Below are 16,309 nucleotides of genomic sequence, written 5' to 3'. Positions count from 1 at the left end.
GCCGACCTTCATTCTTTAAATGACGCTATCCCGAGTAGGACACCTAAGGGCGAGCCGCAATGGCCTCATCCTCGACAGGCACCTACGGTACCCGCAAGGCTTCGCGGATAGTGTTACGCTCTCTCGCGCCGCATGGTTAACAAAATTGTGTGTGCGAACTATAATAGGTGCGATCATACCAGCACTAATGCACCGGATCCCATCAGAACTCCGCAGTTAAGCGTGCTTGGGCGAGAGTAGTACTAGGATGGGTGACCTCCTGGGAAGTCCTCGTGTTGCACCTCTTTTTTTTTTTTTTTTAACGTCGTGCCGACCTTCATTCTTTAAATGACGCTATCCCGAGTAGGACACCTAAGGGCGAGCCGCAATGGCCTCATCCTCGACAGGCACCTACGGTACCCGCAAGGCTTCGCGGATAGTGTTACGCTCTCTCGCGCCGCATGGTTAACAAAATTGTGTGTGCGAACTATAATAGGTGCGATCATACCAGCACTAATGCACCGGATCCCATCAGAACTCCGCAGTTAAGCGTGCTTGGGCGAGAGTAGTACTAGGATGGGTGACCTCCTGGGAAGTCCTCGTGTTGCACCTCTTTTTTTTTTTTTTAACGTCGTGCCGACCTTCATTCTTTAAATGACGCTATCCCGAGTAGGACACCTAAGGGCGAGCCGCAATGGCCTCATCCTCGACAGGCACCTACGGTACCCGCAAGGCTTCGCGGATAGTGTTACGCTCTCTCGCGCCGCATGGTTAACAAAATTGTGTGTGCGAACTATAATAGGTGCGATCATACCAGCACTAATGCACCGGATCCCATCAGAACTCCGCAGTTAAGCGTGCTTGGGCGAGAGTAGTACTAGGATGGGTGACCTCTGGGAAGTCCTCGTGTTGCACCTTTTTTTTTTTTTTTTAACGTCGTGCCGACCTTCATTCTTTAAATGACGCTATCCCGAGTAGGACACCTAAGGGCGAGCCGCAATGGCCTCATCCTCGACAGGCACCTACGGTACCCGCAAGGCTTCGCAGATAGTGTTACGCTCTCTCGCGCCGCATGGTTAACAAAATTGTGTGTGCGAACTATAATAGGTGCGATCATACCAGCACTAATGCACCGGATCCCATCAGAACTCCGCAGTTAAGCGTGCTTGGGCGAGAGTAGTACTAGGATGGGTGACCTCCTGGGAAGTCCTCGTGTTGCACCTCTTTTTTTTTTTTTTTTAACGTCGTGCCGACCTTCATTCTTTAAATGACGCTATCCCGAGTAGGACACCTAAGGGCGAGCCGCAATGGCCTCATCCTCGACAGGCACCTACGGTACCCGCAAGGCTTCGCGGATAGTGTTACGCTCTCTCGCGCCGCATGGTTAACAAAATTGTGTGTGCGAACTATAATAGGTGCGATCATACCAGCACTAATGCACCGGATCCCATCAGAACTCCGCAGTTAAGCGTGCTTGGGCGAGAGTAGTACTAGGATGGGTGACCTCCTGGGAAGTCCTCGTGTTGCACCTCTTTTTTTTTTTTTTAACGTCGTGCCGACCTTCATTCTTTAAATGACGCTATCCCGAGTAGGACACCTAAGGGCGAGCCGCAATGGCCTCATCCTCGACAGGCACCTACGGTACCCGCAAGGCTTCGCGATAGTGTTACGCTCTCTCGCGCCGCATGGTTAACAAAATTGTGTGTGCGAACTATAATAGGTGCGATCATACCAGCACTAATGCACCGGATCCCATCAGAACTCCGCAGTTAAGCGTGCTTGGGCGAGAGTAGTACTAGGATGGGTGACCTCCTGGGAAGTCCTCGTGTTGCACCTTTTTTTTTTTTTTTTAACGTCGTGCCGACCTTCATTCTTTAAATGACGCTATCCCGAGTAGGACACCTAAGGGCGAGCCGCAATGGCCTCATCCTCGACAGGCACCTACGGTACCCGCAAGGCTTCGCGATAGTGTTACGCTCTCTCGCGCCGCATGGTTAACAAAATTGTGTGTGCGAACTATAATAGGTGCGATCATACCAGCACTAATGCACCGGATCCCATCAGAACTCCGCAGTTAAGCGTGCTTGGGCGAGAGTAGTACTAGGATGGGTGACCTCCTGGGAAGTCCTCGTGTTGCACCCTTTTTTTTTTTTTTTAACGTCGTGCCGACCTTCATTCTTTAAATGACGCTATCCCGAGTAGGACACCTAAGGGCGAGCCGCAATGGCCTCATCCTCGACAGGCACCTACGGTACCCGCAAGGCTTCGCAGATAGTGTTACGCTCTCTCGCGCCGCATGGTTAACAAAATTGTGTGTGCGAACTATAATAGGTGCGATCATACCAGCACTAATGCACCGGATCCCATCAGAACTCCGCAGTTAAGCGTGCTTGGGCGAGAGTAGTACTAGGATGGGTGACCTCCTGGGAAGTCCTCGTGTTGCACCTCTTTTTTTTTTTTTTTAACGTCGTGCCGACCTTCATTCTTTAAATGACGCTATCCCGAGTAGGACACCTAAGGGCGAGCCGCAATGGCCTCATCCTCGACAGGCACCTACGGTACCCGCAAGGCTTCGCGGATAGTGTTACGCTCTCTCGCGCCGCATGGTTAACAAAATTGTGTGTGCGAACTATAATAGGTGCGATCATACCAGCACTAATGCACCGGATCCCATCAGAACTCCGCAGTTAAGCGTGCTTGGGCGAGAGTAGTACTAGGATGGGTGACCTCTGGGAAGTCCTCGTGTTGCACCACTTTTTTTTTTTTTTTTAACGTCGTGCCGACCTTCATTCTTTAAATGACGCTATCCCGAGTAGGACACCTAAGGGCGAGCCGCAATGGCCTCATCCTCGACAGGCACCTACGGTACCCGCAAGGCTTCGCGATAGTGTTACGCTCTCTCGCGCCGCATGGTTAACAAAATTGTGTGTGCGAACTATAATAGGTGCGATCATACCAGCACTAATGCACCGGATCCCATCAGAACTCCGCAGTTAAGCGTGCTTGGGCGAGAGTAGTACTAGGATGGGTGACCTCCTGGGAAGTCCTCGTGTTGCACCTCTTTTTTTTTTTTTTTAACGTCGTGCCGACCTTCATTCTTTAAATGACGCTATCCCGAGTAGGACACCTAAGGGCGAGCCGCAATGGCCTCATCCTCGACAGGCACCTACGGTACCCGCAAGGCTTCGCGGATAGTGTTACGCTCTCTCGCGCCGCATGGTTAACAAAATTGTGTGTGCGAACTATAATAGGTGCGATCATACCAGCACTAATGCACCGGATCCCATCAGAACTCCGCAGTTAAGCGTGCTTGGGCGAGAATAGTACTAGGATGGGTGACCTCCTGGGAAGTCCTCGTGTTGCACCTCTTTTTTTTTTTTTTAACGTCGTGCCGACCTTCATTCTTTAAATGACGCTATCCCGAGTAGGACACCTAAGGGCGAGCCGCAATGGCCTCATCCTCGACAGGCACCTACGGTACCCGCAAGGCTTCGCGGATAGTGTTACGCTCTCTCGCGCCGCATGGTTAACAAAATTGTGTGTGCGAACTATAATAGGTGCGATCATACCAGCACTAATGCACCGGATCCCATCAGAACTCCGCAGTTAAGCGTGCTTGGGCGAGAGTAGTACTAGGATGGGTGACCTCCTGGGAAGTCCTCGTGTTGCACCTTTTTTTTTTTTTTTTAACGTCGTGCCGACCTTCATTCTTTAAATGACGCTATCCCGAGTAGGACACCTAAGGGCGAGCCGCAATGGCCTCATCCTCGACAGGCACCTACGGTACCCGCAAGGCTTCGCGGATAGTGTTACGCTCTCTCGCGCCGCATGGTTAACAAAATTGTGTGTGCGAACTATAATAGGTGCGATCATACCAGCACTAATGCACCGGATCCCATCAGAACTCCGCAGTTAAGCGTGCTTGGGCGAGAGTAGTACTAGGATGGGTGACCTCCTGGGAAGTCCTCGTGTTGCACCTCTTTTTTTTTTTTTTTTAACGTCGTGCCGACCTTCATTCTTTAAATGACGCTATCCGAGTAGGACACCTAAGGGCGAGCCGCAATGGCCTCATCCTCGACAGGCACCTACGGTACCCGCAAGGCTTCGCAGATAGTGTTACGCTCTCTCGCGCCGCATGGTTAACAAAATTGTGTGTGCGAACTATAATAGGTGCGATCATACCAGCACTAATGCACCGGATCCCATCAGAACTCCGCAGTTAAGCGTGCTTGGGCGAGAGTAGTACTAGGATGGGTGACCTCTGGGAAGTCCTCGTGTTGCACCTCTTTTTTTTTTTTTTTTTAACGTCGTGCCGACCTTCATTCTTTAAATGACGCTATCCCGAGTAGGACACCTAAGGGCGAGCCGCAATGGCCTCATCCTCGACAGGCACCTACGGTACCCGCAAGGCTTCGCGGATAGTGTTACGCTCTCTCGCGCCGCATGGTTAACAAAATTGTGTGTGCGAACTATAATAGGTGCGATCATACCAGCACTAATGCACCGGATCCCATCAGAACTCCGCAGTTAAGCGTGCTTGGGCGAGAGTAGTACTAGGATGGGTGACCTCCTGGGAAGTCCTCGTGTTGCACCTCTTTTTTTTTTTTTTTAACGTCGTGCCGACCTTCATTCTTTAAATGACGCTATCCCGAGTAGGACACCTAAGGGCGAGCCGCAATGGCCTCATCCTCGACAGGCACCTACGGTACCCGCAAGGCTTCGCGGATAGTGTTACGCTCTCTCGCGCCGCATGGTTAACAAAATTGTGTGTGCGAACTATAATAGGTGCGATCATACCAGCACTAATGCACCGGATCCCATCAGAACTCCGCAGTTAAGCGTGCTTGGGCGAGAGTAGTACTAGGATGGGTGACCTCCTGGGAAGTCCTCGTGTTGCACCCTTTTTTTTTTTTTTTAACGTCGTGCCGACCTTCATTCTTTAAATGACGCTATCCCGAGTAGGACACCTAAGGGCGAGCCGCAATGGCCTCATCCTCGACAGGCACCTACGGTACCCGCAAGGCTTCGCGGATAGTGTTACGCTCTCTCGCGCCGCATGGTTAACAAAATTGTGTGTGCGAACTATAATAGGTGCGATCATACCAGCACTAATGCACCGGATCCCATCAGAACTCCGCAGTTAAGCGTGCTTGGGCGAGAGTAGTACTAGGATGGGTGACCTCCTGGGAAGTCCTCGTGTTGCACCTCTTTTTTTTTTTTTTTAACGTCGTGCCGACCTTCATTCTTTAAATGACGCTATCCCGAGTAGGACACCTAAGGGCGAGCCGCAATGGCCTCATCCTCGACAGGCACCTACGGTACCCGCAAGGCTTCGCGATAGTGTTACGCTCTCTCGCGCCGCATGGTTAACAAAATTGTGTGTGCGAACTATAATAGGTGCGATCATACCAGCACTAATGCACCGGATCCCATCAGAACTCCGCAGTTAAGCGTGCTTGGGCGAGTAGTACTAGGATGGGTGACCTCCTGGGAAGTCCTCGTGTTGCACCTCTTTTTTTTTTTTTTTTTAACGTCGTGCCGACCTTCATTCTTTAAATGACGCTATCCCGAGTAGGACACCTAAGGGCGAGCCGCAATGGCCTCATCCTCGACAGGCACCTACGGTACCCGCAAGGCTTCGCAGATAGTGTTACGCTCTCTCGCGCCGCATGGTTAACAAAATTGTGTGTGCGAACTATAATAGGTGCGATCATACCAGCACTAATGCACCGGATCCCATCAGAACTCCGCAGTTAAGCGTGCTTGGGCGAGAGTAGTACTAGGATGGGTGACCTCCTGGGAAGTCCTCGTGTTGCACCTCTTTTTTTTTTTTTTTTAACGTCGTGCCGACCTTCATTCTTTAAATGACGCTATCCCGAGTAGGACACCTAAGGGCGAGCCGCAATGGCCTCATCCTCGACAGGCACCTACGGTACCCGCAAGGCTTCGCGGATAGTGTTACGCTCTCTCGCGCCGCATGGTTAACAAAATTGTGTGTGCGAACTATAATAGGTGCGATCATACCAGCACTAATGCACCGGATCCCATCAGAACTCCGCAGTTAAGCGTGCTTGGGCGAGAGTAGTACTAGGATGGGTGACCTCCTGGGAAGTCCTCGTGTTGCACCTCTTTTTTTTTTTTTTTTAACGTCGTGCCGACCTTCATTCTTTAAATGACGCTATCCCGAGTAGGACACCTAAGGGCGAGCCGCAATGGCCTCATCCTCGACAGGCACCTACGGTACCCGCAAGGCTTCGGATAGTGTTACGCTCTCTCGCGCCGCATGGTTAACAAAATTGTGTGTGCGAACTATAATAGGTGCGATCATACCAGCACTAATGCACCGGATCCCATCAGAACTCCGCAGTTAAGCGTGCTTGGGCGAGAGTAGTACTAGGATGGGTGACCTCCTGGGAAGTCCTCGTGTTGCACCTCTTTTTTTTTTTTTTTTTAACGTCGTGCCGACCTTCATTCTTTAAATGACGCTATCCCGAGTAGGACACCTAAGGGCGAGCCGCAATGGCCTCATCCTCGACAGGCACCTACGGTACCCGCAAGGCTTCGCGGATAGTGTTACGCTCTCTCGCGCCGCATGGTTAACAAAATTGTGTGTGCGAACTATAATAGGTGCGATCATACCAGCACTAATGCACCGGATCCCATCAGAACTCCGCAGTTAAGCGTGCTTGGGCGAGAGTAGTACTAGGATGGGTGACCTCCTGGGAAGTCCTCGTGTTGCACCTCTTTTTTTTTTTTTTTAACGTCGTGCCGACCTTCATTCTTTAAATGACGCTATCCCGAGTAGGACACCTAAGGGCGAGCCGCAATGGCCTCATCCTCGACAGGCACCTACGGTACCCGCAAGGCTTCGCGGATAGTGTTACGCTCTCTCGCGCCGCATGGTTAACAAAATTGTGTGTGCGAACTATAATAGGTGCGATCATACCAGCACTAATGCACCGGATCCCATCAGAACTCCGCAGTTAAGCGTGCTTGGGCGAGAGTAGTACTAGGATGGGTGACCTCCTGGGAAGTCCTCGTGTTGCACCTCTTTTTTTTTTTTTTTAACGTCGTGCCGACCTTCATTCTTTAAATGACGCTATCCGAGTAGGACACCTAAGGGCGAGCCGCAATGGCCTCATCCTCGACAGGCACCTACGGTACCCGCAAGGCTTCGCGGATAGTGTTACGCTCTCTCGCGCCGCATGGTTAACAAAATTGTGTGTGCGAACTATAATAGGTGCGATCATACCAGCACTAATGCACCGGATCCCATCAGAACTCCGCAGTTAAGCGTGCTTGGGCGAGAGTAGTACTAGGATGGGTGACCTCCTGGGAAGTCCTCGTGTTGCACCTCTTTTTTTTTTTTTTTAACGTCGTGCCGACCTTCATTCTTTAAATGACGCTATCCCGAGTAGGACACCTAAGGGCGAGCCGCAATGGCCTCATCCTCGACAGGCACCTACGGTACCCGCAAGGCTTCGCAGATAGTGTTACGCTCTCTCGCGCCGCATGGTTAACAAAATTGTGTGTGCGAACTATAATAGGTGCGATCATACCAGCACTAATGCACCGGATCCCATCAGAACTCCGCAGTTAAGCGTGCTTGGGCGAGAGTAGTACTAGGATGGGTGACCTCCTGGGAAGTCCTCGTGTTGCACCTCTTTTTTTTTTTTTTTTAACGTCGTGCCGACCTTCATTCTTTAAATGACGCTATCCCGAGTAGGACACCTAAGGGCGAGCCGCAATGGCCTCATCCTCGACAGGCACCTACGGTACCCGCAAGGCTTCGCGATAGTGTTACGCTCTCTCGCGCCGCATGGTTAACAAAATTGTGTGTGCGAACTATAATAGGTGCGATCATACCAGCACTAATGCACCGGATCCCATCAGAACTCCGCAGTTAAGCGTGCTTGGGCGAGAGTAGTACTAGGATGGGTGACCTCCTGGGAAGTCCTCGTGTTGCACCTCTTTTTTTTTTTTTTTAACGTCGTGCCGACCTTCATTCTTTAAATGACGCTATCCCGAGTAGGACACCTAAGGGCGAGCCGCAATGGCCTCATCCTCGACAGGCACCTACGGTACCCGCAAGGCTTCGCGGATAGTGTTACGCTCTCTCGCGCCGCATGGTTAACAAAATTGTGTGTGCGAACTATAATAGGTGCGATCATACCAGCACTAATGCACCGGATCCCATCAGAACTCCGCAGTTAAGCGTGCTTGGGCGAGAGTAGTACTAGGATGGGTGACCTCCTGGGAAGTCCTCGTGTTGCACCTCTTTTTTTTTTTTTTTAACGTCGTGCCGACCTTCATTCTTTAAATGACGCTATCCGAGTAGGACACCTAAGGGCGAGCCGCAATGGCCTCATCCTCGACAGGCACCTACGGTACCCGCAAGGCTTCGCGGATAGTGTTACGCTCTCTCGCGCCGCATGGTTAACAAAATTGTGTGTGCGAACTATAATAGGTGCGATCATACCAGCACTAATGCACCGGATCCCATCAGAACTCCGCAGTTAAGCGTGCTTGGGCGAGAGTAGTACTAGGATGGGTGACCTCCTGGGAAGTCCTCGTGTTGCACCTCTTTTTTTTTTTTTTTTAACGTCGTGCCGACCTTCATTCTTTAAATGACGCTATCCCGAGTAGGACACCTAAGGGCGAGCCGCAATGGCCTCATCCTCGACAGGCACCTACGGTACCCGCAAGGCTTCGCAGATAGTGTTACGCTCTCTCGCGCCGCATGGTTAACAAAATTGTGTGTGCGAACTATAATAGGTGCGATCATACCAGCACTAATGCACCGGATCCCATCAGAACTCCGCAGTTAAGCGTGCTTGGGCGAGAGTAGTACTAGGATGGGTGACCTCCTGGGAAGTCCTCGTGTTGCACCTCTTTTTTTTTTTTTTTAACGTCGTGCCGACCTTCATTCTTTAAATGACGCTATCCCGAGTAGGACACCTAAGGGCGAGCCGCAATGGCCTCATCCTCGACAGGCACCTACGGTACCCGCAAGGCTTCGCGGATAGTGTTACGCTCTCTCGCGCCGCATGGTTAACAAAATTGTGTGTGCGAACTATAATAGGTGCGATCATACCAGCACTAATGCACCGGATCCCATCAGAACTCCGCAGTTAAGCGTGCTTGGGCGAGAGTAGTACTAGGATGGGTGACCTCCTGGGAAGTCCTCGTGTTGCACCCTTTTTTTTTTTTTTTAACGTCGTGCCGACCTTCATTCTTTAAATGACGCTATCCCGAGTAGGACACCTAAGGGCGAGCCGCAATGGCCTCATCCTCGACAGGCACCTACGGTACCCGCAAGGCTTCGCAGATAGTGTTACGCTCTCTCGCGCCGCATGGTTAACAAAATTGTGTGTGCGAACTATAATAGGTGCGATCATACCAGCACTAATGCACCGGATCCCATCAGAACTCCGCAGTTAAGCGTGCTTGGGCGAGATAGTACTAGGATGGGTGACCTCCTGGGAAGTCCTCGTGTTGCACCTCTTTTTTTTTTTTTTAACGTCGTGCCGACCTTCATTCTTTAAATGACGCTATCCCGAGTAGGACACCTAAGGGCGAGCCGCAATGGCCTCATCCTCGACAGGCACCTACGGTACCCGCAAGGCTTCGCGGATAGTGTTACGCTCTCTCGCGCCGCATGGTTAACAAAATTGTGTGTGCGAACTATAATAGGTGCGATCATACCAGCACTAATGCACCGGATCCCATCAGAACTCCGCAGTTAAGCGTGCTTGGGCGAGAGTAGTACTAGGATGGGTGACCTCCTGGGAAGTCCTCGTGTTGCACCTCTTTTTTTTTTTTTTTTAACGTCGTGCCGACCTTCATTCTTTAAATGACGCTATCCCGAGTAGGACACCTAAGGGCGAGCCGCAATGGCCTCATCCTCGACAGGCACCTACGGTACCCGCAAGGCTTCGCGGATAGTGTTACGCTCTCTCGCGCCGCATGGTTAACAAAATTGTGTGTGCGAACTATAATAGGTGCGATCATACCAGCACTAATGCACCGGATCCCATCAGAACTCCGCAGTTAAGCGTGCTTGGGCGAGAGTAGTACTAGGATGGGTGACCTCCTGGGAAGTCCTCGTGTTGCACCTCTTTTTTTTTTTTTTTAACGTCGTGCCGACCTTCATTCTTTAAATGACGCTATCCCGAGTAGGACACCTAAGGGCGAGCCGCAATGGCCTCATCCTCGACAGGCACCTACGGTACCCGCAAGGCTTCGCGATAGTGTTACGCTCTCTCGCGCCGCATGGTTAACAAAATTGTGTGTGCGAACTATAATAGGTGCGATCATACCAGCACTAATGCACCGGATCCCATCAGAACTCCGCAGTTAAGCGTGCTTGGGCGAGAGTAGTACTAGGATGGGTGACCTCTGGGAAGTCCTCGTGTTGCACCTCTTTTTTTTTTTTTTTTAACGTCGTGCCGACCTTCATTCTTTAAATGACGCTATCCCGAGTAGGACACCTAAGGGCGAGCCGCAATGGCCTCATCCTCGACAGGCACCTACGGTACCCGCAAGGCTTCGCGATAGTGTTACGCTCTCTCGCGCCGCATGGTTAACAAAATTGTGTGTGCGAACTATAATAGGTGCGATCATACCAGCACTAATGCACCGGATCCCATCAGAACTCCGCAGTTAAGCGTGCTTGGGCGAGAGTAGTACTAGGATGGGTGACCTCCTGGGAAGTCCTCGTGTTGCACCTCTTTTTTTTTTTTTTTTAACGTCGTGCCGACCTTCATTCTTTAAATGACGCTATCCCGAGTAGGACACCTAAGGGCGAGCCGCAATGGCCTCATCCTCGACAGGCACCTACGGTACCCGCAAGGCTTCGCGGATAGTGTTACGCTCTCTCGCGCCGCATGGTTAACAAAATTGTGTGTGCGAACTATAATAGGTGCGATCATACCAGCACTAATGCACCGGATCCCATCAGAACTCCGCAGTTAAGCGTGCTTGGGCGAGTAGTACTAGGATGGGTGACCTCTGGGAAGTCCTCGTGTTGCACCTTTTTTTTTTTTTTTAACGTCGTGCCGACCTTCATTCTTTAAATGACGCTATCCCGAGTAGGACACCTAAGGGCGAGCCGCAATGGCCTCATCCTCGACAGGCACCTACGGTACCCGCAAGGCTTCGCAGATAGTGTTACGCTCTCTCGCGCCGCATGGTTAACAAAATTGTGTGTGCGAACTATAATAGGTGCGATCATACCAGCACTAATGCACCGGATCCCATCAGAACTCCGCAGTTAAGCGTGCTTGGGCGAGAGTAGTACTAGGATGGGTGACCTCTGGGAAGTCCTCGTGTTGCACCTCTTTTTTTTTTTTTTTTAACGTCGTGCCGACCTTCATTCTTTAAATGACGCTATCCCGAGTAGGACACCTAAGGGCGAGCCGCAATGGCCTCATCCTCGACAGGCACCTACGGTACCCGCAAGGCTTCGCGATAGTGTTACGCTCTCTCGCGCCGCATGGTTAACAAAATTGTGTGTGCGAACTATAATAGGTGCGATCATACCAGCACTAATGCACCGGATCCCATCAGAACTCCGCAGTTAAGCGTGCTTGGGCGAGAGTAGTACTAGGATGGGTGACCTCTGGGAAGTCCTCGTGTTGCACCTCTTTTTTTTTTTTTTTTAACGTCGTGCCGACCTTCATTCTTTAAATGACGCTATCCGAGTAGGACACCTAAGGGCGAGCCGCAATGGCCTCATCCTCGACAGGCACCTACGGTACCCGCAAGGCTTCGCAGATAGTGTTACGCTCTCTCGCGCCGCATGGTTAACAAAATTGTGTGTGCGAACTATAATAGGTGCGATCATACCAGCACTAATGCACCGGATCCCATCAGAACTCCGCAGTTAAGCGTGCTTGGGCGAGAGTAGTACTAGGATGGGTGACCTCCTGGGAAGTCCTCGTGTTGCACCTCTTTTTTTTTTTTAACGTCGTGCCGACCTTCATTCTTTAAATGACGCTATCCCGAGTAGGACACCTAAGGGCGAGCCGCAATGGCCTCATCCTCGACAGGCACCTACGGTACCCGCAAGGCTTCGCAGATAGTGTTACGCTCTCTCGCGCCGCATGGTTAACAAAATTGTGTGTGCGAACTATAATAGGTGCGATCATACCAGCACTAATGCACCGGATCCCATCAGAACTCCGCAGTTAAGCGTGCTTGGGCGAGAGTAGTACTAGGATGGGTGACCTCCTGGGAAGTCCTCGTGTTGCACCTCTTTTTTTTTTTTTTTTAACGTCGTGCCGACCTTCATTCTTTAAATGACGCTATCCGAGTAGGACACCTAAGGCGAGCCGCAATGGCCTCATCCTCGACAGGCACCTACGGTACCCGCAAGGCTTCGCGGATAGTGTTACGCTCTCTCGCGCCGCATGGTTAACAAAATTGTGTGTGCGAACTATAATAGGTGCGATCATACCAGCACTAATGCACCGGATCCCATCAGAACTCCGCAGTTAAGCGTGCTTGGGCGAGAGTAGTACTAGGATGGGTGACCTCCTGGGAAGTCCTCGTGTTGCACCTCTTTTTTTTTTTTTTAACGTCGTGCCGACCTTCATTCTTTAAATGACGCTATCCCGAGTAGGACACCTAAGGGCGAGCCGCAATGGCCTCATCCTCGACAGGCACCTACGGTACCCGCAAGGCTTCGCGGATAGTGTTACGCTCTCTCGCGCCGCATGGTTAACAAAATTGTGTGTGCGAACTATAATAGGTGCGATCATACCAGCACTAATGCACCGGATCCCATCAGAACTCCGCAGTTAAGCTGCTTGGGCGAGAGTAGTACTAGGATGGGTGACCTCCTGGGAAGTCCTCGTGTTGCACCTTTTTTTTTTTTTTTTTTTAACGTCGTGCCGACCTTCATTCTTTAAATGACGCTATCCCGAGTAGGACACCTAAGGGCGAGCCGCAATGGCCTCATCCTCGACAGGCACCTACGGTACCCGCAAGGCTTCGCGGATAGTGTTACGCTCTCTCGCGCCGCATGGTTAACAAAATTGTGTGTGCGAACTATAATAGGTGCGATCATACCAGCACTAATGCACCGGATCCCATCAGAACTCCGCAGTTAAGCGTGCTTGGGCGAGAGTAGTACTAGGATGGGTGACCTCCTGGGAAGTCCTCGTGTTGCACCTTTTTTTTTTTTTTTTAACGTCGTGCCGACCTTCATTCTTTAAATGACGCTATCCGAGTAGGACACCTAAGGGCGAGCCGCAATGGCCTCATCCTCGACAGGCACCTACGGTACCCGCAAGGCTTCGCAGATAGTGTTACGCTCTCTCGCGCCGCATGGTTAACAAAATTGTGTGTGCGAACTATAATAGGTGCGATCATACCAGCACTAATGCACCGGATCCCATCAGAACTCCGCAGTTAAGCGTGCTTGGGCGAGAGTACTAGGATGGGTGACCTCCTGGGAAGTCCTCGTGTTGCACCTCTTTTTTTTTTTTTTTAACGTCGTGCCGACCTTCATTCTTTAAATGACGCTATCCGAGTAGGACACCTAAGGGCGAGCCGCAATGGCCTCATCCTCGACAGGCACCTACGGTACCCGCAAGGCTTCGCAGATAGTGTTACGCTCTCTCGCGCCGCATGGTTAACAAAATTGTGTGTGCGAACTATAATAGGTGCGATCATACCAGCACTAATGCACCGGATCCCATCAGAACTCCGCAGTTAAGCGTGCTTGGGCGAGAGTAGTACTAGGATGGGTGACCTCCTGGGAAGTCCTCGTGTTGCACCTCTTTTTTTTTTTTTTTTTAACGTCGTGCCGACCTTCATTCTTTAAATGACGCTATCCCGAGTAGGACACCTAAGGGCGAGCCGCAATGGCCTCATCCTCGACAGGCACCTACGGTACCCGCAAGGCTTCGCGGATAGTGTTACGCTCTCTCGCGCCGCATGGTTAACAAAATTGTGTGTGCGAACTATAATAGGTGCGATCATACCAGCACTAATGCACCGGATCCCATCAGAACTCCGCAGTTAAAGCGTGCTTGGGCGAGAATAGTACTAGGATGGGTGACCTCCTGGGAAGTCCTCGTGTTGCACCCTTTTTTTTTTTTTTTTTAACGTCGTGCCGACCTTCATTCTTTAAATGACGCTATCCGAGTAGGACACCTAAGGGCGAGCCGCAATGGCCTCATCCTCGACAGGCACCTACGGTACCCGCAAGGCTTCGCGGATAGTGTTACGCTCTCTCGCGCCGCATGGTTAACAAAATTGTGTGTGCGAACTATAATAGGTGCGATCATACCAGCACTAATGCACCGGATCCCATCAGAACTCCGCAGTTAAGCGTGCTTGGGCGAGAGTAGTACTAGGATGGGTGACCTCCTGGGAAGTCCTCGTGTTGCACCTCTTTTTTTTTTTTTAACGTCGTGCCGACCTTCATTCTTTAAATGACGCTATCCCGAGTAGGACACCTAAGGGCGAGCCGCAATGGCCTCATCCTCGACAGGCACCTACGGTACCCCAAGGCTTCGCAGATAGTGTTACGCTCTCTCGCGCCGCATGGTTAACAAAATTGTGTGTGCGAACTATAATAGGTGCGATCATACCAGCACTAATGCACCGGATCCCATCAGAACTCCGCAGTTAAGCGTGCTTGGGCGAGAGTAGTACTAGGATGGGTGACCTCCTGGGAAGTCCTCGTGTTGCACCTCTTTTTTTTTTTTTTTTTTTAACGTCGTGCCGACCTTCATTCTTTAAATGACGCTATCCCGAGTAGGACACCTAAGGGCGAGCCGCAATGGCCTCATCCTCGACAGGCACCTACGGTACCCGCAAGGCTTCGCGGATAGTGTTACGCTCTCTCGCGCCGCATGGTTAACAAAATTGTGTGTGCGAACTATAATAGGTGCGATCATACCAGCACTAATGCACCGGATCCCATCAGAACTCCGCAGTTAAGCGTGCTTGGGCGAGAGTAGTACTAGGATGGGTGACCTCCTGGGAAGTCCTCGTGTTGCACCTCTTTTTTTTTTTTTTAACGTCGTGCCGACCTTCATTCTTTAAATGACGCTATCCCGAGTAGGACACCTAAGGGCGAGCCGCAATGGCCTCATCCTCGACAGGCACCTACGGTACCCGCAAGGCTTCGCGGATAGTGTTACGCTCTCTCGCGCCGCATGGTTAACAAAATTGTGTGTGCGAACTATAATAGGTGCGATCATACCAGCACTAATGCACCGGATCCCATCAGAACTCCGCAGTTAAGCGTGCTTGGGCGAGAGTAGTACTAGGATGGGTGACCTCCTGGGAAGTCCTCGTGTTGCACCTCTTTTTTTTTTTTTTTTTTTTTTAACGTGCCGACCTTCATTCTTTAAATGACGCTATCCCGAGTAGGACACCTAAGGCGAGCCGCAATGGCCTCATCCTCGACAGGCACCTACTACCCGCAAGGCTTCGCGGATTAGTGTTACGCTCTCTCGCGCCGCATGGTTAACAAAATTGTGTGTGCGAACTATAATAGGTGCGATCATACCAGCACTAATGCACCGGATCCCATCAGAACTCCGCAGTTAAGCGTGCTTGGGCGAGTAGTACTAGGATGGTGACCTCCTGGGAAGTCCTCGTGTTGCACCTCTTTTTTTTTTTTTTAACGTCGTGCCGACCTTCATTCTTTAAATGACGCTATCCCGAGTAGGACACCTAAGGGCGAGCCGCAATGGCCTCATCCTCGACACACCTACTACCGCAAGGCTTCGCGGATAGTGTTACGCTCTCTCGCGCCGCATGGTTAACAAAATTGTGTGTGCGAACTATAATAGGTGCGATCATACCAGCACTAATGCACCGGATCCCATCAGAACTCCGCAGTTAAGCGTGCTTGGGCGAGAGTAGTACTAGGGGTGACCTCCTGGGAAGTCCTCGTGTTGCACCTCTTTTTTTTTTTTTTAACGTCGTGCCGACCTTCATTCTTTAAATGACGCTATCCCGAGTAGGACACCTAAGGGCGAGCCGCAATGGCCTCATCCTCGACAGGCACCTACGGTACCCGCAAGGCTTCGCGGATAGTGTTACGCTCTCTCGCGCCGCATGGTTAACAAAATTGTGTGTGCGAACTATAATAGGTGCGATCATACCAGCACTAATGCACCGGATCCCATCAGAACTCCGCAGTTAAGCGTGCTTGGGCGAGAGTAGTACTAGGATGGGTGACCTCCTGGGAAGTCCTCGTGTTGCACCTCTTTTTTTTTTTTTTAACGTCGTGCCGACCTTCATTCTTTAAATGACGCTATCCGAGTAGGACACCTAAGGGCGAGCCGCAATGGCCTCATCCTCGACA

The 16,309-nt window shown here is 51.2% G+C and overlaps 53 non-coding genes across 53 annotated transcripts; all 53 read left to right on the top strand.

Moving 5' to 3' along the window:
• The first annotated feature begins 165 nt into the window (after nt 1–165).
• On the top strand, nt 166–284 carry LOC114926693 (5S ribosomal RNA). The gene has a single exon (XR_003817107.1). It is a non-coding gene; the product is annotated as a 5S ribosomal RNA (ribosomal RNA).
• A 189-nt stretch (nt 285–473) lies between these two features.
• Nucleotides 474–592, top strand: LOC114926692 (5S ribosomal RNA). The gene has a single exon (XR_003817106.1). It is a non-coding gene; the product is annotated as a 5S ribosomal RNA (ribosomal RNA).
• Nucleotides 593–779: 187 nt separating this feature from the next.
• On the top strand, nt 780–897 carry LOC114926380 (5S ribosomal RNA). Its single transcript, XR_003816824.1, has one exon. It is a non-coding gene; the product is annotated as a 5S ribosomal RNA (ribosomal RNA).
• A 187-nt stretch (nt 898–1,084) lies between these two features.
• LOC114926690 (5S ribosomal RNA) lies at nt 1,085–1,203 on the top strand. Its single transcript, XR_003817104.1, has one exon. It is a non-coding gene; the product is annotated as a 5S ribosomal RNA (ribosomal RNA).
• Nucleotides 1,204–1,392: 189 nt separating this feature from the next.
• On the top strand, nt 1,393–1,511 carry LOC114926689 (5S ribosomal RNA). Its single transcript, XR_003817102.1, has one exon. It is a non-coding gene; the product is annotated as a 5S ribosomal RNA (ribosomal RNA).
• Nucleotides 1,512–1,697: 186 nt separating this feature from the next.
• Nucleotides 1,698–1,816, top strand: LOC114927061 (5S ribosomal RNA). The gene has a single exon (XR_003817486.1). It is a non-coding gene; the product is annotated as a 5S ribosomal RNA (ribosomal RNA).
• Nucleotides 1,817–2,002: 186 nt separating this feature from the next.
• LOC114926259 (5S ribosomal RNA) lies at nt 2,003–2,121 on the top strand. The gene has a single exon (XR_003816702.1). It is a non-coding gene; the product is annotated as a 5S ribosomal RNA (ribosomal RNA).
• Nucleotides 2,122–2,308: 187 nt separating this feature from the next.
• Nucleotides 2,309–2,427, top strand: LOC114926688 (5S ribosomal RNA). The gene has a single exon (XR_003817101.1). It is a non-coding gene; the product is annotated as a 5S ribosomal RNA (ribosomal RNA).
• Nucleotides 2,428–2,615: 188 nt separating this feature from the next.
• LOC114926448 (5S ribosomal RNA) lies at nt 2,616–2,733 on the top strand. Its single transcript, XR_003816892.1, has one exon. It is a non-coding gene; the product is annotated as a 5S ribosomal RNA (ribosomal RNA).
• A 188-nt stretch (nt 2,734–2,921) lies between these two features.
• LOC114926687 (5S ribosomal RNA) lies at nt 2,922–3,040 on the top strand. The gene has a single exon (XR_003817100.1). It is a non-coding gene; the product is annotated as a 5S ribosomal RNA (ribosomal RNA).
• A 188-nt stretch (nt 3,041–3,228) lies between these two features.
• Nucleotides 3,229–3,347, top strand: LOC114926245 (5S ribosomal RNA). Its single transcript, XR_003816688.1, has one exon. It is a non-coding gene; the product is annotated as a 5S ribosomal RNA (ribosomal RNA).
• A 187-nt stretch (nt 3,348–3,534) lies between these two features.
• On the top strand, nt 3,535–3,653 carry LOC114927060 (5S ribosomal RNA). Its single transcript, XR_003817485.1, has one exon. It is a non-coding gene; the product is annotated as a 5S ribosomal RNA (ribosomal RNA).
• Nucleotides 3,654–3,840: 187 nt separating this feature from the next.
• On the top strand, nt 3,841–3,959 carry LOC114926686 (5S ribosomal RNA). The gene has a single exon (XR_003817099.1). It is a non-coding gene; the product is annotated as a 5S ribosomal RNA (ribosomal RNA).
• Nucleotides 3,960–4,147: 188 nt separating this feature from the next.
• LOC114926325 (5S ribosomal RNA) lies at nt 4,148–4,265 on the top strand. The gene has a single exon (XR_003816768.1). It is a non-coding gene; the product is annotated as a 5S ribosomal RNA (ribosomal RNA).
• A 190-nt stretch (nt 4,266–4,455) lies between these two features.
• On the top strand, nt 4,456–4,574 carry LOC114926684 (5S ribosomal RNA). Its single transcript, XR_003817096.1, has one exon. It is a non-coding gene; the product is annotated as a 5S ribosomal RNA (ribosomal RNA).
• Nucleotides 4,575–4,762: 188 nt separating this feature from the next.
• On the top strand, nt 4,763–4,881 carry LOC114926258 (5S ribosomal RNA). Its single transcript, XR_003816701.1, has one exon. It is a non-coding gene; the product is annotated as a 5S ribosomal RNA (ribosomal RNA).
• A 187-nt stretch (nt 4,882–5,068) lies between these two features.
• Nucleotides 5,069–5,187, top strand: LOC114926683 (5S ribosomal RNA). The gene has a single exon (XR_003817095.1). It is a non-coding gene; the product is annotated as a 5S ribosomal RNA (ribosomal RNA).
• A 187-nt stretch (nt 5,188–5,374) lies between these two features.
• LOC114926408 (5S ribosomal RNA) lies at nt 5,375–5,491 on the top strand. Its single transcript, XR_003816852.1, has one exon. It is a non-coding gene; the product is annotated as a 5S ribosomal RNA (ribosomal RNA).
• Nucleotides 5,492–5,681: 190 nt separating this feature from the next.
• On the top strand, nt 5,682–5,800 carry LOC114926682 (5S ribosomal RNA). The gene has a single exon (XR_003817094.1). It is a non-coding gene; the product is annotated as a 5S ribosomal RNA (ribosomal RNA).
• Nucleotides 5,801–5,989: 189 nt separating this feature from the next.
• LOC114926681 (5S ribosomal RNA) lies at nt 5,990–6,108 on the top strand. Its single transcript, XR_003817093.1, has one exon. It is a non-coding gene; the product is annotated as a 5S ribosomal RNA (ribosomal RNA).
• Nucleotides 6,109–6,295: 187 nt separating this feature from the next.
• LOC114926680 (5S ribosomal RNA) lies at nt 6,296–6,414 on the top strand. The gene has a single exon (XR_003817092.1). It is a non-coding gene; the product is annotated as a 5S ribosomal RNA (ribosomal RNA).
• A 190-nt stretch (nt 6,415–6,604) lies between these two features.
• On the top strand, nt 6,605–6,723 carry LOC114926679 (5S ribosomal RNA). The gene has a single exon (XR_003817091.1). It is a non-coding gene; the product is annotated as a 5S ribosomal RNA (ribosomal RNA).
• Nucleotides 6,724–6,911: 188 nt separating this feature from the next.
• On the top strand, nt 6,912–7,030 carry LOC114926678 (5S ribosomal RNA). The gene has a single exon (XR_003817090.1). It is a non-coding gene; the product is annotated as a 5S ribosomal RNA (ribosomal RNA).
• Nucleotides 7,031–7,217: 187 nt separating this feature from the next.
• LOC114926677 (5S ribosomal RNA) lies at nt 7,218–7,336 on the top strand. The gene has a single exon (XR_003817089.1). It is a non-coding gene; the product is annotated as a 5S ribosomal RNA (ribosomal RNA).
• Nucleotides 7,337–7,524: 188 nt separating this feature from the next.
• Nucleotides 7,525–7,643, top strand: LOC114926676 (5S ribosomal RNA). The gene has a single exon (XR_003817088.1). It is a non-coding gene; the product is annotated as a 5S ribosomal RNA (ribosomal RNA).
• A 188-nt stretch (nt 7,644–7,831) lies between these two features.
• On the top strand, nt 7,832–7,950 carry LOC114926675 (5S ribosomal RNA). The gene has a single exon (XR_003817087.1). It is a non-coding gene; the product is annotated as a 5S ribosomal RNA (ribosomal RNA).
• Nucleotides 7,951–8,138: 188 nt separating this feature from the next.
• LOC114926673 (5S ribosomal RNA) lies at nt 8,139–8,257 on the top strand. Its single transcript, XR_003817085.1, has one exon. It is a non-coding gene; the product is annotated as a 5S ribosomal RNA (ribosomal RNA).
• Nucleotides 8,258–8,444: 187 nt separating this feature from the next.
• Nucleotides 8,445–8,563, top strand: LOC114926672 (5S ribosomal RNA). The gene has a single exon (XR_003817084.1). It is a non-coding gene; the product is annotated as a 5S ribosomal RNA (ribosomal RNA).
• A 189-nt stretch (nt 8,564–8,752) lies between these two features.
• Nucleotides 8,753–8,871, top strand: LOC114926671 (5S ribosomal RNA). The gene has a single exon (XR_003817083.1). It is a non-coding gene; the product is annotated as a 5S ribosomal RNA (ribosomal RNA).
• Nucleotides 8,872–9,059: 188 nt separating this feature from the next.
• On the top strand, nt 9,060–9,178 carry LOC114926257 (5S ribosomal RNA). Its single transcript, XR_003816700.1, has one exon. It is a non-coding gene; the product is annotated as a 5S ribosomal RNA (ribosomal RNA).
• A 187-nt stretch (nt 9,179–9,365) lies between these two features.
• Nucleotides 9,366–9,483, top strand: LOC114926268 (5S ribosomal RNA). Its single transcript, XR_003816711.1, has one exon. It is a non-coding gene; the product is annotated as a 5S ribosomal RNA (ribosomal RNA).
• Nucleotides 9,484–9,670: 187 nt separating this feature from the next.
• On the top strand, nt 9,671–9,789 carry LOC114926670 (5S ribosomal RNA). Its single transcript, XR_003817082.1, has one exon. It is a non-coding gene; the product is annotated as a 5S ribosomal RNA (ribosomal RNA).
• A 189-nt stretch (nt 9,790–9,978) lies between these two features.
• On the top strand, nt 9,979–10,097 carry LOC114926669 (5S ribosomal RNA). Its single transcript, XR_003817081.1, has one exon. It is a non-coding gene; the product is annotated as a 5S ribosomal RNA (ribosomal RNA).
• Nucleotides 10,098–10,284: 187 nt separating this feature from the next.
• LOC114926324 (5S ribosomal RNA) lies at nt 10,285–10,402 on the top strand. Its single transcript, XR_003816767.1, has one exon. It is a non-coding gene; the product is annotated as a 5S ribosomal RNA (ribosomal RNA).
• Nucleotides 10,403–10,590: 188 nt separating this feature from the next.
• On the top strand, nt 10,591–10,709 carry LOC114926668 (5S ribosomal RNA). Its single transcript, XR_003817080.1, has one exon. It is a non-coding gene; the product is annotated as a 5S ribosomal RNA (ribosomal RNA).
• Nucleotides 10,710–10,898: 189 nt separating this feature from the next.
• Nucleotides 10,899–11,014, top strand: LOC114926519 (5S ribosomal RNA). Its single transcript, XR_003816963.1, has one exon. It is a non-coding gene; the product is annotated as a 5S ribosomal RNA (ribosomal RNA).
• Nucleotides 11,015–11,200: 186 nt separating this feature from the next.
• Nucleotides 11,201–11,318, top strand: LOC114926323 (5S ribosomal RNA). Its single transcript, XR_003816766.1, has one exon. It is a non-coding gene; the product is annotated as a 5S ribosomal RNA (ribosomal RNA).
• Nucleotides 11,319–11,506: 188 nt separating this feature from the next.
• LOC114926321 (5S ribosomal RNA) lies at nt 11,507–11,624 on the top strand. Its single transcript, XR_003816764.1, has one exon. It is a non-coding gene; the product is annotated as a 5S ribosomal RNA (ribosomal RNA).
• Nucleotides 11,625–11,812: 188 nt separating this feature from the next.
• Nucleotides 11,813–11,931, top strand: LOC114926667 (5S ribosomal RNA). The gene has a single exon (XR_003817079.1). It is a non-coding gene; the product is annotated as a 5S ribosomal RNA (ribosomal RNA).
• Nucleotides 11,932–12,116: 185 nt separating this feature from the next.
• LOC114926666 (5S ribosomal RNA) lies at nt 12,117–12,235 on the top strand. The gene has a single exon (XR_003817078.1). It is a non-coding gene; the product is annotated as a 5S ribosomal RNA (ribosomal RNA).
• Nucleotides 12,236–12,422: 187 nt separating this feature from the next.
• On the top strand, nt 12,423–12,541 carry LOC114926665 (5S ribosomal RNA). The gene has a single exon (XR_003817077.1). It is a non-coding gene; the product is annotated as a 5S ribosomal RNA (ribosomal RNA).
• A 187-nt stretch (nt 12,542–12,728) lies between these two features.
• Nucleotides 12,729–12,846, top strand: LOC114926491 (5S ribosomal RNA). Its single transcript, XR_003816935.1, has one exon. It is a non-coding gene; the product is annotated as a 5S ribosomal RNA (ribosomal RNA).
• Nucleotides 12,847–13,036: 190 nt separating this feature from the next.
• Nucleotides 13,037–13,155, top strand: LOC114927059 (5S ribosomal RNA). The gene has a single exon (XR_003817484.1). It is a non-coding gene; the product is annotated as a 5S ribosomal RNA (ribosomal RNA).
• Nucleotides 13,156–13,341: 186 nt separating this feature from the next.
• Nucleotides 13,342–13,457, top strand: LOC114926418 (5S ribosomal RNA). The gene has a single exon (XR_003816862.1). It is a non-coding gene; the product is annotated as a 5S ribosomal RNA (ribosomal RNA).
• Nucleotides 13,458–13,644: 187 nt separating this feature from the next.
• Nucleotides 13,645–13,763, top strand: LOC114926664 (5S ribosomal RNA). Its single transcript, XR_003817076.1, has one exon. It is a non-coding gene; the product is annotated as a 5S ribosomal RNA (ribosomal RNA).
• Nucleotides 13,764–13,953: 190 nt separating this feature from the next.
• LOC114926487 (5S ribosomal RNA) lies at nt 13,954–14,073 on the top strand. The gene has a single exon (XR_003816931.1). It is a non-coding gene; the product is annotated as a 5S ribosomal RNA (ribosomal RNA).
• Nucleotides 14,074–14,261: 188 nt separating this feature from the next.
• LOC114926662 (5S ribosomal RNA) lies at nt 14,262–14,380 on the top strand. Its single transcript, XR_003817074.1, has one exon. It is a non-coding gene; the product is annotated as a 5S ribosomal RNA (ribosomal RNA).
• A 185-nt stretch (nt 14,381–14,565) lies between these two features.
• LOC114926661 (5S ribosomal RNA) lies at nt 14,566–14,684 on the top strand. Its single transcript, XR_003817073.1, has one exon. It is a non-coding gene; the product is annotated as a 5S ribosomal RNA (ribosomal RNA).
• A 192-nt stretch (nt 14,685–14,876) lies between these two features.
• LOC114926660 (5S ribosomal RNA) lies at nt 14,877–14,995 on the top strand. Its single transcript, XR_003817072.1, has one exon. It is a non-coding gene; the product is annotated as a 5S ribosomal RNA (ribosomal RNA).
• A 187-nt stretch (nt 14,996–15,182) lies between these two features.
• LOC114926659 (5S ribosomal RNA) lies at nt 15,183–15,301 on the top strand. The gene has a single exon (XR_003817071.1). It is a non-coding gene; the product is annotated as a 5S ribosomal RNA (ribosomal RNA).
• A 190-nt stretch (nt 15,302–15,491) lies between these two features.
• LOC114926520 (5S ribosomal RNA) lies at nt 15,492–15,607 on the top strand. Its single transcript, XR_003816964.1, has one exon. It is a non-coding gene; the product is annotated as a 5S ribosomal RNA (ribosomal RNA).
• A 182-nt stretch (nt 15,608–15,789) lies between these two features.
• Nucleotides 15,790–15,905, top strand: LOC114926474 (5S ribosomal RNA). Its single transcript, XR_003816918.1, has one exon. It is a non-coding gene; the product is annotated as a 5S ribosomal RNA (ribosomal RNA).
• A 187-nt stretch (nt 15,906–16,092) lies between these two features.
• LOC114926658 (5S ribosomal RNA) lies at nt 16,093–16,211 on the top strand. Its single transcript, XR_003817070.1, has one exon. It is a non-coding gene; the product is annotated as a 5S ribosomal RNA (ribosomal RNA).
• The last annotated feature ends 98 nt before the right edge of the window (nt 16,212–16,309 follow it).

This window comes from Arachis hypogaea, unplaced genomic scaffold (genome assembly GCF_003086295.3).
Source record: "Arachis hypogaea cultivar Tifrunner unplaced genomic scaffold, arahy.Tifrunner.gnm2.J5K5 arahy.Tifrunner.gnm2.scaffold_32, whole genome shotgun sequence".
NCBI classification, from domain to species: Eukaryota; Viridiplantae; Streptophyta; class Magnoliopsida; order Fabales; family Fabaceae; genus Arachis; species Arachis hypogaea.
This window is presented reverse-complemented; position numbering and strand designations above follow the sequence as displayed.